This window comes from Zalophus californianus, chromosome 10, assembly GCF_009762305.2.
Source record: "Zalophus californianus isolate mZalCal1 chromosome 10, mZalCal1.pri.v2, whole genome shotgun sequence".
NCBI lineage: Eukaryota > Metazoa > Chordata > Mammalia > Carnivora > Otariidae > Zalophus > Zalophus californianus.
Window position 1 is genome coordinate 81,211,588 of NC_045604.1, and position 18,781 is coordinate 81,230,368.

The 18,781-nt window shown below is 41.9% G+C and overlaps 1 protein-coding gene across 3 annotated transcripts in view; it reads right to left on the minus strand.

The window, feature by feature from the left end:
* Nucleotides 1-18,781, minus strand: part of PARN (poly(A)-specific ribonuclease) — a 159,064-nt gene that overhangs the window by 79,508 nt on the left and 60,775 nt on the right. The window lies entirely within an intron of this gene.

The window sequence follows — 18,781 nt, forward strand, 5'->3', positions numbered from 1 at the left end:
CCGCAGCTGGGGAGAGAGGAGTCCGGAAGAGAAACTGTACCCAGCCTGCTCCACAAGTGGGTCTTAAGGAAAAAGAAACAAGCATGGTAAATAGTAAAGATAAATTGACCAAATTCACCATTTAAAAGACAAACATCCTCAGACTGAAGAGATGCAAATTTCATCTGTCATTCACAAAAGACACATCTACAGCAGCAACTCAGAAAGGTTGAAAGTAGTAAGAGGATGGACAAAGATTTGGCAAATACCAGCCAAAAAAGCAAAAACTTGGTAGAAATGTTATTTCAGACAAAACTGAGTTCTGGGTGAAAAACAAAACAACAAATCAGTAATCAGAACAAAAGCATTCAATTATCTGAAGCAAAACCTGACAGAATTACAAGGAAAAACCAACAATGTCAAAACCACAGGAGTTAAAAAAAAAAAAATCCGAACTATACATTTATAGATCAAGCAAACAAAAATAATTAGAAAATAAATAAAAGATTAGAACTACAAATTTAACAAGCTAGATCTCTTGGACATGTGGAACCCTATTATTTCCCAATTAGAAAATTATACTTTCTTTCCAAACACACTTGGAATTTTTACAAAAACGAACCAGGTCATAAAGTAAGACTCAGCTAATACCACAGACTATCTTAACCACCTTCTCGGACAGGATATGAACAGAGCCAGCAACTCCGCGGTGACGACTGGGGTACAAATTAGAATATTCTTCACTTTCTGCCCCGTTTCTCTGAGAACAGAGAAGCCTATCTTCCAGCCAACCTAAAATGAATATTGTATCTATGTAGCGAGGTAACCTACCTACAGGGAAGGCTATACACTCACACCCAACAACAAGGAATCATTATGACAAAGTATCAAAGACAGAGCAGCTAACCACAGGAGGAAAACAAAACCAGCCCGGCCCCCAGGGTCTCCTGGGAGTGATGCGGCAATAAGGAGACAAAGGACTAAATCATTCCAGGGAGCCCAGAGACAGCCTAAGTAGCTGGTTCTAACCTGTGAGTTTTATTTAAATTCTTTTTTCTCAACCTAAGACACATAAAACATTTCAGGAGCTGTTGTTTCCCCAAGGCAACTACCTAGTTAAGAATTCTTTGTTTTGTTTTGTTTTTCCTTATCAGTAAGCACTCAAAGAAGGGCTGAGGCCTGAAGGCAAACCAGTATATTATCACAGCCGAGGCCCATCTCTGGCAGTTTAGATAATCAAGATTCATTACCAGGTACACCTTCCTGTCCAAACATGAATTATGAAAAAAGATCTTTACTCCTAGGGGCAACTGTTCACTGCGGCTGCTAAATTGCAGCATTAAGAGGATTCGATTTATCAAGATAAGAAGCCAAAGATCAAGCTCTAACATAATCACTTTTCAAAACGCTAGCAAGCATGGCAGGGGAAAAGTTCCCTTTATTCAAATTAGAAATCCAATGAAAATTTAGAGCAAAGTCTTTAAATTCACTTAAAATACGGAGCCAGCAACTCCACGGTAACGACTGGAAAACCTTTTCTCTCCACTTATATGTAATTCCCCAAACATTATTCCCTTAAAATGTCTCTGAAGCAATATTAAAACTGATTATCAACTGGCTGTAAAAATTTCTCCAAGCAGTGAACATCAACAAAATATAGCCATCGGTGCCATTCAGATCCTGGCCTGTGGTTCTGATGTGTATGTATCTTTCCTCGTTCAGATCCATTAAATCTTTCTATTACCAAATACCGTGATTGTATTCTATATATGTATATATTAATCCCCCCTTTAAATATAACCCAACGCGGCCTATGTAATGGCAAGGAAGAAAGATCTAATTTCATGAGAAAGGACATAAAGGAGAATTTAAACAGTGACAGATTTTAAGACAGTCTATGACAGATATTTTCCAGAACAAATACTACTAGTAATTTTTTTTAAAAACCAACACATGGGGCTTCTTGAAGTATTTCCTTGTTTCTACTTGTCTGAAGTTATCCAGAATACTTACTGATAATGGAATTTCAGTTTGAAGACTCCCGAAGAAAAAGCATCCAGATTAAGTTCCGATGCCACTCTTACTACAGATGAGGAAGCAAATGCACCAATGGGTAAACGCTGTTCTCTGCCAAGAAATGAAACAGAGGACGCCCTCCCCTCTGAAAGATAAGGATGCGTCTGGAAAATGCAGGAAGCCTGGCTTGAAGTTGGCCAAGGCCTGTCAGTGTCAGTACTTAATACTGATAATGGTCCTGCCAACGCTGTGGGCACAAAAGGGGCACCATCCCCCCCGCCCCAAGACAGCAAGACAGGGCACCCCATCATTCTCAGACGGAGGTAGGGTGCTGAGACACCCCATTCAAAAGAAAGTCAGGGCAGCCGTGTCTGTGGAACAGACTTCCAGGCACATGAGTGAAGGAGGTGGCGAGCCGGCCAGTGATCACCGGGGTGGAGGGTGGTCCAGCATGGTGCATCCAGCACACACGAAGCTGCCTCTCCTCCTTATCACCGACCTGTCAAGGGGTCCTGAAGGCCAAAGGACAGGTCAGAGCTGCGCGGTGAATCCAAGGATTTGATTAGCTCGACAGACCTAAAAACAACACTTTCCTTAAGGTGTAGGCTCCACTAGGCCAAGGCTTCTGTATGTTCCAGGTACACAGGTAAGAAGAAAGACTGCGTGGGCGCCTGGGTGGCTCAGTCATTAAGCCTCTGCCTTCGGCTCAGGTCATGATGCCGGGGTCCTGGGATTGAGCCCCGCATCGAGCTCCCTGCTCGGTGGGAAGCCTGCTTCTCCCTCTCCCACTCCCCCTGCTTGTGTTCCCTCTCTTGCTGTGTCTCTCTCTGTCAAATAAATAAATAAAATATTTAAAAAAAAGAAGAAGAAGAAGAAGAAGGGACACTCGGTGTTCTCACTTTGATTTCAACCAAATTTGCCACGTGTTCCTTTCCCGACTAGAACGAAAAGAATCCTCCACTACTTTTTACTCTTCTCCCAAGGGCCAAGGCACCAGCTAAAATGAGGCTGAAACAAAGAGGCTGGCCAGGAAAGCCACACAGCCCTGCTCTTCCCAAGGCTCACTTTGCAATGGAAACGTTAAGGTAGCAGCTGATGATCACAGGACTGATACCAAGAAAAAGAAATAAAGACAACACCATCTTTGATTCAAGTCAAATTAAAGGCACAGAATTAAAAGCAAAGACGTTCAATGTACAACTGAATTTAACGACTCTCCATCCTTTAGCTAGACAACTATAATTTTTTAAAAATGATCAAAGTCCTGATAAACTGAGGATATAGCTCGATGTTCTCATCTCATCCAAGAAAGACCCTATGTCTCCATTCACCTACGTGTCTATGCACACTGCTAGTGTGCGAGCCACCTGCTAGGCTGCGTCACGGCGACAGCCCAGTGTTCCCACCACGCAGGAGCCAGAACGCTCTCTAGAAGCTCTGCAATAGGTACCTGTCCCTGAAAAATAAAAAAGCAGGCAGCCCAGAAATCCTTCTCCTGGGCTGAACCCCCTGAAGGCACAAGGCAGGCAAAAAGGAACAAATAGTAGAGTCTCTGAACCCCGGCTCCTGCAGAAAACCGGGGTTAGAGACGGGAGCCACATTTTCATCAACCAAACAACACGCACTCTTGCTTTGTGTGTGCTTCTGTTTCAAGATACCTTATTTAATCTACATTGTTGATTCCTTAATATTGCCCTTGCCAACAACAGCACTGTAAGTCGTGCCTGGACGAAGTGTATCTGACAGCCATATGTTCTCCATAAGGCACATCACAGTCTTTTCGTGCTCCGGAACACTGGACAGCATTTAGGCACCGTGCCCCGGGGGGGGGGGGGGGGGGGGGCTGTTGCAAAAAGCACAAAACTACATAAAACGTGGCACTACACAGGCTGTGAAAGGGCACTTGTTTACAGTCTGAGAGCTACAATGTGAAGGCAGAGCGTCGCCTTGTTCCACCTCAACTGGGGACCGTGTGCATCGGGTAACTCAGATTTTTGGCCTTCTGCGCATGTCCGTGAATGACCACAGAAGCTCCGTGAGTGCTGATTTTGAGGTTACAGAAAAATTTTAATGAGTAGGTAAATGCACAAACACCGAATCTGTGCAGAATGAGGGCTGACTATACTTCTAAGACCATTCCCAAACCAGCTTCCCAAACCAAGTCTGAGAATAGATCCACAGACCTACCTTAGAGCAATCTTACAGACTTCTCTGTGTCTGCAGAATCCAGAATCCTCCCATTACTGGTGACCCTTCTCAAGAGCTAACCCCCATAACAGAGAGCTGCCCCCTAAGTAGTGAAGTGGACCCACCGAGAAGGCTCCGAGGGAGACCCCTAACTGCAAGGATAAGAGGTGAATTAGAACGGCAACCCAGCTGTCGGGAGCCACGGGAAAGAAAAGGGCAGACAACTGAAAATCACTGTGGCAACAGTTTTGGTCTTTTGTTCAGAAGGTGCGGGCAGGGAAGATTTCAACTGGAAGTCACTTAACGGCAACAAGCATGGCCTCACCTGAGGGCCACGTCATTCTGCAAGCTGAGCAAACAAACACCGACAGCTTTCGCATTCAGTTTCCACAGCGCTGCCATGCATACTTTTAGTAAAATCAAGTTAGCAATATTATTTTAATGTCTGAATTGCAGAAAAGGGGGACAGAGGGGAAGAAGTGAACACTGACCGAGCAGCTCGTGCCTTTACTACCTCCATCAATTTTTCCCAGCCCTGAGCGGCAGATTTTCCCATTGACATCTTACGGCGAAAGGCCCGAAGAGGTAAAGTCAGGCACCAAAGATCATACAGCTTTACCCCAAGTCCATCACACCATCTGGGTTTCTTCCAAGTGGGCAAAATAAACTGAGAGATGGCTCAGGTATTTCAACTTGGCTGAGTTGTCAATTAAGCACTGAATTGTGCACAGAATTTCTTATAAACTTAATTCATGAGTTTTCCTCTAGGTACTCAGATCTTTTCCAAAAAAAGAACAGGAAAACAGGTTTTCTGTCTATGGAAATGTCTCTCAATCTCATTGCATAAGTCTTCAAACCAAATCATGGAACACTGCACAGAGATCAAACCCACGTTGGAGAAGATAATGGTGAGGACGTGACCTCCAGCTGACCCATGAGCTGGCTCCGGGCAATCAGAGGATCCTCACCCCCTTCCCTGTCCTTCCCTGCCTACCGTTCCCACAGTGGGAGCTGTTCCAAGGACACAGCCTTGAGACAGTAAGGTGGTGTGGCGACCATCTGGGCAGTACACGTGACTTAACCCCATGAAGGCCTCTACATAAACTTTGAATATTCTGGCCAGCAGGTGCAGAGATCTATTCATCTTGCAGCGCCCAAGACAAGCCTGGTAAGTAAGTTCCCTTGCTTTATTAAACCTGCTGCCTACCCGTCTGGAGTGGTCTGCCTCTTTCTTCAGTCTTTCCTTGTCCTCTGTGAGTACGGGGGCCAGTATAGGAACAAACACAGCACGGAAAAGATGTTTTCGTCTGACTCCAACAGTGTCACTTTACCCCAAGTGCAAAGGTGGCCCTGAGCAAGCACCTTAACCAAGGCCCCAGTGTCGGGTTTCCCTAGCCCCAGATTCTGAAGCTTTGGTCCCACGAACGTTCCATGTTGCCTATCTGGTGACACACTGCACGAGGGCTACGCTGTGAACACCACATGCTAAATCTGCCCACATTACTTAGCATGAATAAGCATTTAGATCCAAGTCTGACTTGCCGAGGGAAAGGTGGGTCGGCTGCCAGCACGACAGCACCACCTTCTGGTTGGTGAAACGTTAATTAACACACCGAAAGTCACATCCGGAGCTAAAATGCACTTTTAACTGTTTGGTAATTAACGCAGAAGGGTGGCAAACCAGAAAATTTCGTTTTCACAAAATCTGAACAATGTCAGTGGTAAGTAAACACCCTCAGAGACCAACCCCGGAACATAAAAAATGTTAACCGGAGGTCACTCCTGATTGTCATTCCGCTTTTGGACACAATACAGCCACACCCAGCCTCTAGCTCTCCCATCCTGCAGAACCTGTCATGCCCTGTCAAAGAAATTCCTTATGATGCCACCAGAGTCACATCCATACCCCACCGGGTGTGCAAAAGAAGCCTTCCGTTGCTCACACACCACAGGGATAACAACGGCAACCAAAGCCCTCTGAACCTGACCCTTCCCAACCACATCTCCCACGGGTAGGGAACGACAGGTGGGGAGCATCATCCTCTCTTATGGGTCCTAACAAGCTGAGGTAAAGATGGGAGAGCTAATGATGACACAGCATCACCTTTATATTCCCCCCAAATAGAGGAGTCTTTAGCAGATGATGCTGGAGATGGATCTTGGGCCTGAGGTAAACGGGGCTTCCGACTATAGCTGCTGCCACCGCCTAAGGAATCCAGACCAGGAGACTCCATCAGTGAAGAGACGGGACAGCTGCAAGAAGCCTCTACACTCTCAACGATTTCCCAGTCTCTGCTGCCAGAAGGGACCCCAGAAGCTGGTTTCCAGGCCTGCCTTTTTCAACACAATGGCCCTACCCCCTGGTCAACAAGGCCCTTGGGTGTCAGCTTCTTCCTGACTTTATTCATCAGATATGACATTTGTCTTCCTTCCACAAGGAGGCCCAAGCAAAGCGGATGGAGAGCAGGGTGAGATGTTTAACCATAATGTCCCCTTCTTGGTGAGAAGCATGGAAGTCTCCTCCTGGCCACTGGAGAAATAAAGGAATTAGCATTCCTCCCAGGTGCCATCCACATGAATCCCCGGCCCCAAACTGCTCTGGAGACAGGAAGCACCTGAGGATCAAGATCTTTGTCAGAGCTACCCTCACTTCCTTCCCTACTACTAACACCTGCCACAGTGTTCGGCATACATGGAAGTTTCCTAAAGCATGTGAGTTCAAACCTTTGTGACCACGGCCTGCAACGAGACATTTTCATTACAACCTGGGGCGCATACACGTACATCCACATGTACAGATTTATACCTGAAAAAGGTTACATCAAAAAAAGCAAGCTCACCTTTAGGACATGGGACTCACTCGGAAAGTTTCTAACACCTTCCTTTTATAAAAATGCTGGTCACACTCACAAAAACGACTTCACAACCCACCAAGAGAGAGCGTGAACTATTGTCTGAGGAACACTGTCACCCACAACCACTTTGATTCCTATCTCTTGTGCTTGCACGCCCCTCCCTCTTCTCAGCCCTCTCTCAAGGACCACACCCAGGCCTCTGGTCCAAGCCTCCCCAGCTCTGGCCTAGCACCTTCCCAGATACCAAGGATGTAAAATTACGACCACAACGATTCCCCACCAGCCTCGTCTACTGAGTGAGGCAAAGCGAGTGGGATAAGATTTGGCTCAGTCACCTCCCATTCCCCTGAACACAAAAACACCTGCCATCTGCATTCCTTCGGCCGGTCATTTACTCCCTACCTTGACTCGCTCCAGCAATGTTTGTGTCAACATTTAACTGTTTATCAAAAGATGGATCCGTCAAGCAGAACTTCTTTTTTTATAACCTTGTTTGTCAAGGGATAATTTTCATGAACTCTAAATTAGGAACTGAAGTGCACTGTCACCAATTCTTGGAAGCCAATGGCCCATTTATTACTCTGTGTAGCATTTATAGATGTGGCAGGTTCCCAGATAAATTCAATTTGGCCTCAGTCTCTTAGAGAAGGCTATGAACTAGAGAAAATGCAAAAGCAACCTTCTAGACCTTTAAAAATAAATAGAACTTGCTCAAATATGTACATCTATTTTTGACTCGGTGCTATAACACCACCATACGCTTATGGAAGAGTGCCACAGGGCTGGGGTGGGGGCAAACTCTGACAACAATCCGGCTCTCCAAAGGCAGCTCCTTGTTTGGTCAACAATCTTGGCACCCAACACCTGGAAATTCTTTCAAAAGCCCCAGACTTCTAAAAGAAAACTAGTTAAATGTAATATTTTATTTTTAAAACTTGATTTAATTAAAAAAAAAAAAACCCAAACCAACATTACAGCAAGATTTATACAAAGGATGAAATTCAAACTCTTATTTTTAACACACAAATTCTGTGTTTCTACCTTCAAATCCCCGCCCCCCAAGGCAATTCCACCACACAGACCCTCTGCTCCAGTGCTACCAAACGATGTACTGGTTCCACTCTTCACTAAAGCTTTCTCAGCCTTCCTGTCCGGGCCACCTCCTGGGATCGGCATAGGCATCACCTGCTCCAGGAAGCCTTCCCGGTTGACCCTCCTCTGCATCTTCATGCTAGTCTGGGTGAGTTCTCCCTCCCTTGTCACAGCACTGAGCATGCGCTGATGCACCCACTGTCTAGATACCCGTCTGCATCATTAGACCATGAATTCCTTGAGTGCAAAGACTATTATTTCATCCCTATTCCCCATCTAAATTTAGTCCTTCTGTTTCTTCAGCAGTAGACAAATATTTATGAAAAGATTAACACTGCAGATTTCAAAAGAGAACCATCTTGTTAAAAACCTTGCAAAATCCCTTCATAATTACTCTCTTCTCCGTTACTATAAATAACACTGAACACAGACACATAAAGGTACCTAGCAATATACAGTGATAAGTCAGGAAGGCTTACACACCATCTGAAACACAATTACAAAAATGCACACCTAAATGTGACCCTGCTCATGCTTCAAAGTGATAGAAACTTATTTCGGGAATTAACAGTTACTAAAATCAGTAGGTGCCCTAAATGTAGCTCATATTTCTTTTTGCTATATAATATGCCGTCATGATTTATTTCCCTTCTATTACCTCTATAATAACAATATAGGATTTGTGTGTAGGGGGGGAAATCCCAGTTTCAAAGTTTTATTTTACTGTGTTGTCTTTTCTATTTCTTTTCCCAACACCATAGCAGTTTGCTCCCTGGCCTTTGATGCAATTGGAAAACAAATCAGTTCCCCACATTTCTCCAATTAACATACGGAAAGGACAAAGGGCATTCCTACTAGTGTGATTTATTTTAAGTTTTTTTTTAAGATTTTATTTATTTATTTGAAAGAGAGAGAGAGCGCGCACAAGTAGGCAGAGCAGTAGGCAGAGGGAGAGGGAGAAGCAGGCTTCCCAAACAGCAGGGAGCCCGATGCAGCACTCGATCCCAGGACCCTGGGATCATGACCTGAGCCAAAGACGGACGCTCAACCGACTGCGAGCCACCCAGGCGCCCCTGTTTTAAGTTATTTTAAGCAATGTTTGCTTTTTATAATCCTACAACATGAAAAACACCAAGTAATGCCTCAACATACTGACGTGGGGTATAGACATTAAGGTAAAACCATGGTCTGAAGTGCTAGGGTCACCACCACCAACACTCCAGTGGTCTAGCATTTTCTGGCACTATTGCTAAACATAACGAAGTGACAGTCATCCTGTTTATTAAGGTGATATTTGGGCTTCTTCCCAGGACAAAAGAGAAAAGACAGGTTGTAAAAATACCCAACGGTGGAAATATTACCAATAAACAGCATATTTCAAAACAGTTTCATACTCACCTTTTCAGAACAGGAGGTTTTTTTTTTTCTTTTTAAGATTTTATTTATTTATTTGACAGAAAGAGACACAGTGAGAGAGGGAACACAAGCAGGGGGAGCGGGAGAGGGATTCCGCTGAGCAGGGAGCCCAATGAGGGGCTCGATCCCAGGACCCTGGGATCATGACCCAAGCTGAAGGCAGACGCCTAACAACTGAGCCACCCAGGCGCCCCCAGAACAGGAGGTTTAAACCAAGAAGTTGAAGGAGGAAAATCCAGAGAAACTAATTCCGTAACTTTCATGATTAGAAAAAAGATACCACAAAATAACTATGGTCAACCATATGAAGGACCAACCCTGCCAGCCATCGGAAGAGTTTCAAAAGCAAGACGTCACCCTGTGCTGTGCTCCTACACACATAAAAAGGCAAGTAATAATATTTTTGTCTTAACTTTAAATATTTTAACACCTAGGTCATACCTGTCACTCGAAAAAAGTCCAAAAATGAAAAAAACCCCAATAAAGTAAAACTACCTGTAATCCCACCACCCCAAGAGATTCACTGGTAACATTTTTAGTAACAAGATAATATTTTTCATTAGCCACTGAAGTGCCCCCAAATCAGTTCACTTATACTATTTCAAATTCGCTAAAACCAGATTTATTTCATTTTTAAAAACTGTCAGGTTGTAAAACATGGAATCACGGATGAGAAAACAATGCAAACGTGTAAAGACGGACACAGCTCACCTACTTAATCAGCCAGTTCACTATTTCTGATGACAAAAACAACACCAATTGGCCCTGGAAGCCTCAGGAATAAGAATCAGAGACACAACATTTACACTGAGTCCTCAAAGGTAGTCGTCAGGGGCCTGAAAGCAATTAGGCAGATCGATCTCCGCTTTAAGTCTCCTACTACCACCCACATTCCAACAATTTGCCAAGAGCGAACTACGACTGTGGTACTAAGTCAGGCACAATGGTCCTTGCTTTCCAAAGTATTCTGCATAACCCTAAATAGTATGCACAATAAAAATATCAACAATCAAACTTACCACTGCATTCAAGGATACACAAGATTATCTAAGTGCGTACGGAGACACATTATATTCCTGGTCATACAGATTCAGTATGTCCAAATGAAGACGTCAATACAATTAATTTGTTAAAATGTCAGTGAAAAATCCCAGGGGGCTTTCTGAGTGACCCTAACGAAACAATTCTAAAGCTCAATCAGAAGAATAAATAAAAGCTTATTTTAGAACAGGAGTCGAGAGTCCTAAAATTGCTTAAAGTAAATGTCCACAAAGAGAACTGTTAAAAGAACTGTAAAACAATATGCAAAATATACATTATCTTAGATGAAATATACACTTAAATACCACAGTGGAAAGGTAAATCTCAAATATTACTGCAATTATCTTCACTAATAAAGAGAGGGGCACTGGGCAATTTTTTTAGTTTTCTGGTAGTTTAAAATTTTTCTATTAACAAAAATAAATCATCCCTGTTTAATAAGAAAAAAATGAGTTGTTTTTAGGGTTTTTTTTCAAGATCATTTGAATCTAATGATTTTGCTTCTTCAGAATTTATTTTTAAAAATGAAAGATACAAAGACTAAGGTACAAAGATGCTCTTTAAAGAATTCAGGGCGCCTGGGTGGCTCAGTCAGTTAAGCGTCTGCCTTCGGCTCAGGTTGATCCCCGGGTCCTGGCATGGAGCCCCATGTCAGGCCCTCTGCTCAGCTAGGGGCCTGTTTCTCCCTCCCCACTGCCTGTGCTCTCTAGCTCTCTGTCAATCAAATAAAATCTTTAAAAAACATTAAAAAATTAAAAAAAAACTAAAGAATTTGAAATAATAAACACCGGTCATCCAAAACAGGTAGAGTTAAATAAGTTGTGTGAAATGCAATGCATCCATTAAAAGAAAACTCTTCCAGAGAACCGTGTGACAGCATGAGAAATGCTCATGACCTAATATTAACTAAAAAAGCAGATCCAAAAATGTATCTGAAGTCTGATCCCAATTGATATTAGAAAGTTATGAAAATACTCGTCTCTACAAAATAAAACTAAAAAAAGAAATACGAATCAAAATACTACTAGTATTAATGTCTAGGTTGTGAGACCGTGATTTTCTTCTTCATATTTTCAAATATTTTTCAAGTTTTCCAACAATGAATTTGATTTACTTCTAAAACCTGGGGCAGGAGAACACAGCATAAGCAGTTTGCTATGAATGATATTACAATTAAATATGACAGACCTACTGAATATTCAGATAGTGCAACATAAAGCTGACATTCTTAGATCCAGACAACATGGCCTCTAGAACACAAATATCAAACCCAATGCTCTGGACCAGAAACAAATTAACAGAACACAAAGATTGAGCCTCTAGAGCACAAACACTGCGTTTCTTTCACCTGGCTAGGTTCTCACTGCCACAGAACTCATTCTGTCACTGCTGCTTTAACGCTGGTAATTATATTAAGAAATTGGGACGCCTTATCTGGAAGTCAGGAAGCTTTCTGCCCCATTCTCACAGCAGCTAATGCCCTAAAGAATACTAATTAGGGGGAGTCCAAGTTATTGTTACTCTCAAATAAATCTGCCTGATAACAGATTTCACAGGACAGATGTGTAAGACTGCTAACTCTCAAGATTAAACACATGGGGGAGTTAGGAAAACAAGAAGGCTCTTAATAAATACTGTTAAAATTTTCCACAGTGCTTTTTGTGGATTAAGTGACTTAGAGGAGTTTAAAAAAAAGTCAGCTGCTTTAAGTTTTCATCAGAAGATATATACACAAAACACAGACATTCACACATCTTATTAATGTTTTTCCTTTATCAATAAGCCATTACTATAAAAACCTTGCGTGTATAAGAACCAATATATTGTTTCCAGGATTCAGCACTTACAGTATGAAAATCATATATACATTTAAACACACAAGTAAGTTATCAGCCCCTTCCTCTAAAACAAGCTTATTTAATAGAACCCTTATAAAGTCACATCACAGTTGAACTCATTTATCTATTGCTATATTTATAATTCAAAATAATTGTTGTAAACCTACACTATGCAAGGTTTAAGATTAGGAAAATTAACATGAAAGGAAAAACATTCTTTTTTTGGTTCTTTCTTGAGTGTTTTGTACATTTCCTCTTTGACAAGAATAAATATACAATAACATACTAGCCAACTATGAAAAAAGACCACAAATAGAAACAAAAGATACCAAATACTTTGTCTGGATTTTGTCTGTTGGTATGCATGCTTACCCAAAAGAAACTGAACTGAAGTCAATTTGAATTGGTTAAAAGAGGTAAGTCACATGGTTTGTTTTTATTTTTAATGCATTAACATGCTATTTTCTTAAAACGTTATTTAACAAACAGAAAGAGGTAGTTTAAGCATGGTATAATATGGCAGGAAGTGGTGCATCGAAAGCAGAAACTATAAGAGCAACAACTAAAAAGCAAAGGTAAAGGTGTTCTGCCTCCAGGATTGGAGGCATAAGCAAACAAATCAACTTTTCTGCTGATAACAACTATAAGCTCTGGGGAAAAAATGCAAAAAAAAAACAAAAAACCAAGTATCTAAGGGCTCTGGAACATGAACAGAAACAGGTAGATTTTGCAAAGGGGTCAAAAACTGGAGGAAGCAAGCTGGCACAAAGTGAATTTCCTGGGATCTTTTTGTGTGACTATGCCCGAAGGGGAAATTGCAGGGACAGGGGCATGAAGCAACTAAAACTGTAAGAGAAAAGTCCTATGTCTTCCTGGTAGGAGGAACCAGAAGCATGAGGCAACCAGTGGCAACAGAGTGGGAAAGGAATCCTAGAACAAAGAAACCAGAAAATGGGAATTCCGAATTGGGTGTACAGACTCAGCCCATGTGTCTGGCTGACCCTTTACTTAACCATGCATGTGTCAGACTGATGGCAGTCTGAGCTCAGAATCTGAGCCACCTCCCACCACAGACATGCAAGAGTTTGTAGTGTGAGTTTAAATAAGTTAAATGCTTGTTAAAACTAAAACAAAAATATCAACACTTTTCTGAGGGAATGTAAGTGACTACAGAGTATCCACAAAAGAACATTCACAATGTCCAGGAAATACCACCAAGTTATTTGACATATGAAGAGCCAAGAAAACATGACTCATTCTCAACAGAAAAGTGATCAACAGGTGCCAACACCTAGGTGATACAGATGTTGGAATTATTAGACAAAGACTTTAAACAGGCTATTCTAATTATGTTCACTGAGGTGAAGAAACAAATAAGTAAGTAAATAAATAAATAAAAACTTTTTTTTTTTAAAGGTTTCCTACATATATGTAACTGGAGTCCCCAGAAGGAGAGGCAAGAGAATACAGGGCAGGAAAAAAATATTTGAATAAAGTCTAAAAGCTTCCTAAATCTAGTGAAAGACATAAATTTACAGATTCAAGGGGTGGCTGGCTGGCTCAGTCAGCAGAGCATGAGACTCTTGATCTCGGGGTTGTGAGTTTGAGCCCCATGTTGGGTGTAAAGATTACTTTAAAAAAAATAAAGTCTTTTTAAAAATTTTAAAAATTAAGTTTACAGATTCAAGAAGCTCTGTCAACCCCAACATGATAATTACAAAGAAAGCCATGCCTAAGTACATCATAGTCGAACTGCTGAAAACCAATAATCCAATGACAAAGAGAAAATCTTGAATACCTATATTCCTATATGGCAACAATGAGGCAAGGGCGCCTGGGTGGCTCAGGTGGTTAAGCGTCTGCCTTCCGCTCAGGTGACGATCCCAGGGTCCTGGGATCGAGCCCCACGTCGGGCTCTCTGCTTGGCGGGAAGCCTGCTTCTCCCTCTCCCACTCCCCCTTGCTTGTATTCCCTCTCTCGCTGTGTCTCTCTGTCAAATAAATAAATAAAATCTTAAAAAAAAAAAAGACAAATTACTGTAGACCTATCAGAAACCATGGGGACCAAAAGATAGTGGAACAACATCTTTAAAATGCTAAGATAGAAATCCAGAATTCTATATAGATAGCTAAAATATCCTACACAGATAAAGGCAAAATAAAGACATTTTCAGATAAAGGACAACCAAGACAATCAGCTGCCACCATACCAGCACTAAAAGAAATACTAATGGAAGTTCTGAAGGCTGAAGTGAGATGATACTCAAAAGAAAAATCTGGATCCTAAGGAATGAATGAAGACACCTAAAATATCAAGGTAAAGAGAAAAGAATTTAGCCTTTTAATTTCTTAAAATACTTATGACTGTTTAAAACAAAACTGCAACACCACTTAGTAGGATTTATAACGTGTGCACATTTATATATATGGCAACTACAGCATGAAAACCAATGGGGACTGGAATAAATGGCCCTATATGCATATAAGGTTTCCTCATTACATGTGAAGTGGTATAATATGAACTCTAAGTAGACTGTGAAAAGTTATGGATGGATGTTAAAATTTCTAAAGCAACCACTAAAAAATAATGCAAAGAAATAGCATTAAAAAGGCAAGAGAGAAATTAAAACGGAATTCTTTAAAAATTTCAAACAACGCAAAAGAGGACAGGAGAGGGAGAAACAAAGGAACAGAAACAGAGGGAACAAAGAACAAGTTTTAAAATGACAAAAGCATGTAAATAATTACACTTACATATACACAGATAAGTTGAAAGAAAAGGACAGGCAAACATAAACACAAAAAGGAAAGTAGAGTGAGGACATGAGATTTGTGGGATGCACCGACGGCAGTGCTTAGAGAATAATTTGTGGCTTGTAAATGTTTGTATTAGAAACAAAAAAAGGGCAAAATCAATGAGTAGGAAAGAGTCTTGGCTACATCCAGAACGCTAGCTTGGCAGGGAGGGCTGGCACACCCACACAGGAGACGAGAAGGTACAGCTGACAGTAAGAAATGGGGAAGACTTGCAAACTGCTTGAATGCTGAATGTCTTCCCCAACCCAGCTGGCAAAGGGTGGAAGCCTCACTGGTTTTCAAGGTGTTTAAGCACATACTGGACCAATCACTGGCTGACCATGAAGCTATACTGACCAAGGGGCAATCTCTAGAAAGCCAGGCGTAAAATATTAAAAAAAAAATTTTTTTTTTTTTTTTAAGTAGGCTCCATGCCCAGCATGGAGCCCAATGCAGGGCTTGAACTCACAACTGTGAGATCAAGACCTGGGCCGAGATCGAGAGTAGGACACTTAACTGACTGAGCCACCCAGAAACCCCTAGAAAAGTTTTTAAAAATCAATCACATATGGTTCCACCTCAAGCAGTGGGAAGAAGGAGGGCAAAGTAAACCCAAAGCAAGTGAAAGGAAGGAAAGTGGGTGCCTGGCTGGCTCAGTTGGAGGAGTGTGTACCTCTTCATTCTGGGGTCGCGAGTTTGAGCCCCACGTTGGGTACAGAGATTAAATAATCTTTAAAAAAAGGGGGGTGCCTGGGTGGCGCAGTCAGTTAAACAGCCGACTCTTGGTTTCGGCTCAGGTCAGGATCTCAGGGTTGTGAGATCGAGCCTCTCATTGGGCTCCACGCTCAGTGCAGAGTCTGCTTGAGATTCTCTCTCCCTCTCCCTCTGCTCCTCCTTCTTGTGATCATGCACTCTCTCTTTCTCTCTCTCTGAAATAAATAAATAAACCTTTAAAAAAGGGGGGGGAATAGCAGAAACCCAGTAAATAGACAAAAACAAACAATACAGAAAGTGAACTAAACCAAAAGCTGGTTCTTTGCAAAGACCATCAAAATCAGTAATCCCCAGGGGCACCTGGGTGGCTCAGTTGGTTAAACATCTACCTTCGGCTCAGATCATGATCTTGGGGTCCTGGGATCAAGCCCCGAGGCGGGTTCCCTGCTCCACGGGAAGTCTGCTTCTCCCTCTCTTCCTGCCCCTCCCCCACTTGTACATGCTTGCTCTCTCTCTCTCAAATAAATAAAAATCTTGGAAAAAAGTCAGTCACCCCCATCTAGTGTGATCAAGGAAAAATGAGAACACAAATCACCAATATCACATGTGAAGCAAGCGGTTATCACTACAAATTCCTCAGACATTAGAAGGAAAACAAAAGACACAGATAAAGTTTAAAGTTATAAGCACCTTTTAGCAAAACCGCTGAACAATCGCCTCGAGTCATATTCACAACTCTAATATTCATCTGTTCAGCACAAATAAAAGCTATGCATCTAAAAGTACAATTTAATATAGACACAACCATACCCTCGACCGAAGTGAAGCAAGTTTCTCCCTCCGTCCCCACACATCGTCCTGAAGAAGCTCCTAAGGCTGCATTATCAGGAACTTCTACAACTACCTGAATTTGTGCTGCCTTGACAAAGTAATTGTCAGGTTTCTACCTCTTCTAAAGTGCCTTTATCAATTTTTGCTTTTTAAAACTTTCTGGTAGTGTGCTGCATTTCCAGCTTTCAAAATAAATGAAAAGGTTATTTTTCTCAAGCTATTCATATGAAAATGTCTAATGCATTTGGGACACTCAAAAACACTCAATGTCTAAACATTGAGAATATGACTAGAAGGTTCTCTGACTTTTAAAATATTGCTGGGGCTCCACCCCCATTTAATAAAACTACATTAGGAATATAAAAATCTTAGGAGCGCCTGGGTGGCTCAGTCATTAAGCGTCTGCTTTCAGCTCGGGTCATGATCCCAGGGTGCTGGGATCAAGCCCCATGTCGGGCACTCAGCTCAGCAGAAGCCTGCTTCTCCCTCTCCCACTCCCCCTGCTTGTGTTCCCTCTCTCACTGTGTCTCTGTCAAATAAATAAATAAAATCTTAAAAAAAAAAAAAAGGAATATAGAAATCTTAAAAATGAATGAGCTATGCAGATGTGACCCTTAAAGGTGATTTCTTGGGCGCCTGGGTGGCTCAGTCATTTAAGCATCTGCCTTCCGCTCCGGTCATGATTCCAGGGTCCTGGGATCGAGTCCTGCATCGGGCTCTCTGCTCAGCGGGGAGTCTGTTTCTCCCTCTCCCTCTTCTCCTCCCCCCTGCTCATTTTCTCTCTCTCTCTCTAATAAATAAATAAAATCTTAAAAAAAGAAAAAGAAAAAAAGGTGATTTCTTACTCTGCTACTTTGAGGAAAATTCTCAAACAGTGGGACTAGGTAACGTTCTCTATGGTCATGTAGTATCTTACCTGAAGAGCTACAAGGGAACAATGCTGAATGTATGGCTGGCATGGGCTATCACCACCTGAATACCCCAAAGCCACAGGAACCCTTGCCTCACCTCTTGCAAACAAACAAAAAATCAGCAATCAAACCAAATGGCACTCGGTAGAAGGGTTTTTTTTTAATTAAGTTTTTTATTTCAATTCAATTTAATTAACATAAACTGTATTATTAGTCTCAGAGAAGGGTTTTAATAGTATAACAAGGTTCCCTAGAAAAAGAGAACTTTCATATTCAAGATATGGAAAACGGCTTTTTAAAAAATCTTGATTAGATTTAGTCAAAAGAAAAAAAAAGTGTCAGGTAAGAAGCAACTTCTTAAATGTAAATCAAAAATTAGTCTGTAACAGCGCCAAAGAAGCCATTATAAGCTGCTATATAAATAGGCATTTAATGATTTTTCCAATGTTACATTATTGATCTAACAGGCCCTCTGTTTCCGCTGAAATGAGTAAGTAATTTGTTTAAGATAACATTAATAGGGTTTGCAGCACTTTAGATATGCTGGGTCTCTCTCATCTTTAGAATTACCACTATAAAAAACAGATTTTACACTGTCTTTCAATGAAACATCTGCAGAATTTTAGAAATCACGACAAAAGACCAGAGACATCAGATACATTCATCCCATTTAAGAAGGCATTTCTAAGTCCTAATACCTTGAGTATCACTTACTCAGCTCAATAAACATTTAACATCCTCGCTAGTGTCAGACGCTACTCAGAGCACTGAGAACACAACGGTGAACAAGAGGTCTAGTCCCTGCTCTCGGAGAGTTTACAGTCTACCAGGGAAGACAGTCCAACAGGGTGTGTCGGTAAAGGATGCCAGGCCCGCACAGAAAATGGGACCCAATCCCCTGCACAGGGAACGGGGGAAAGCAACCAGAGAAATGGATGTTTAAGCTGAGATGAGGAGGGAAGTGGGACACAGCCAAGCTCTGGAGGAAGACGAGGGCAGAATCAAAGGTGGCTTGTGGCAAAGAGAAGTAGGCTCACAGGCTCACAGGCACAGCACACGCAAATGGCCAGGTATTTATGTGAAGAGTTGTCTTTGGGGGGCACCTC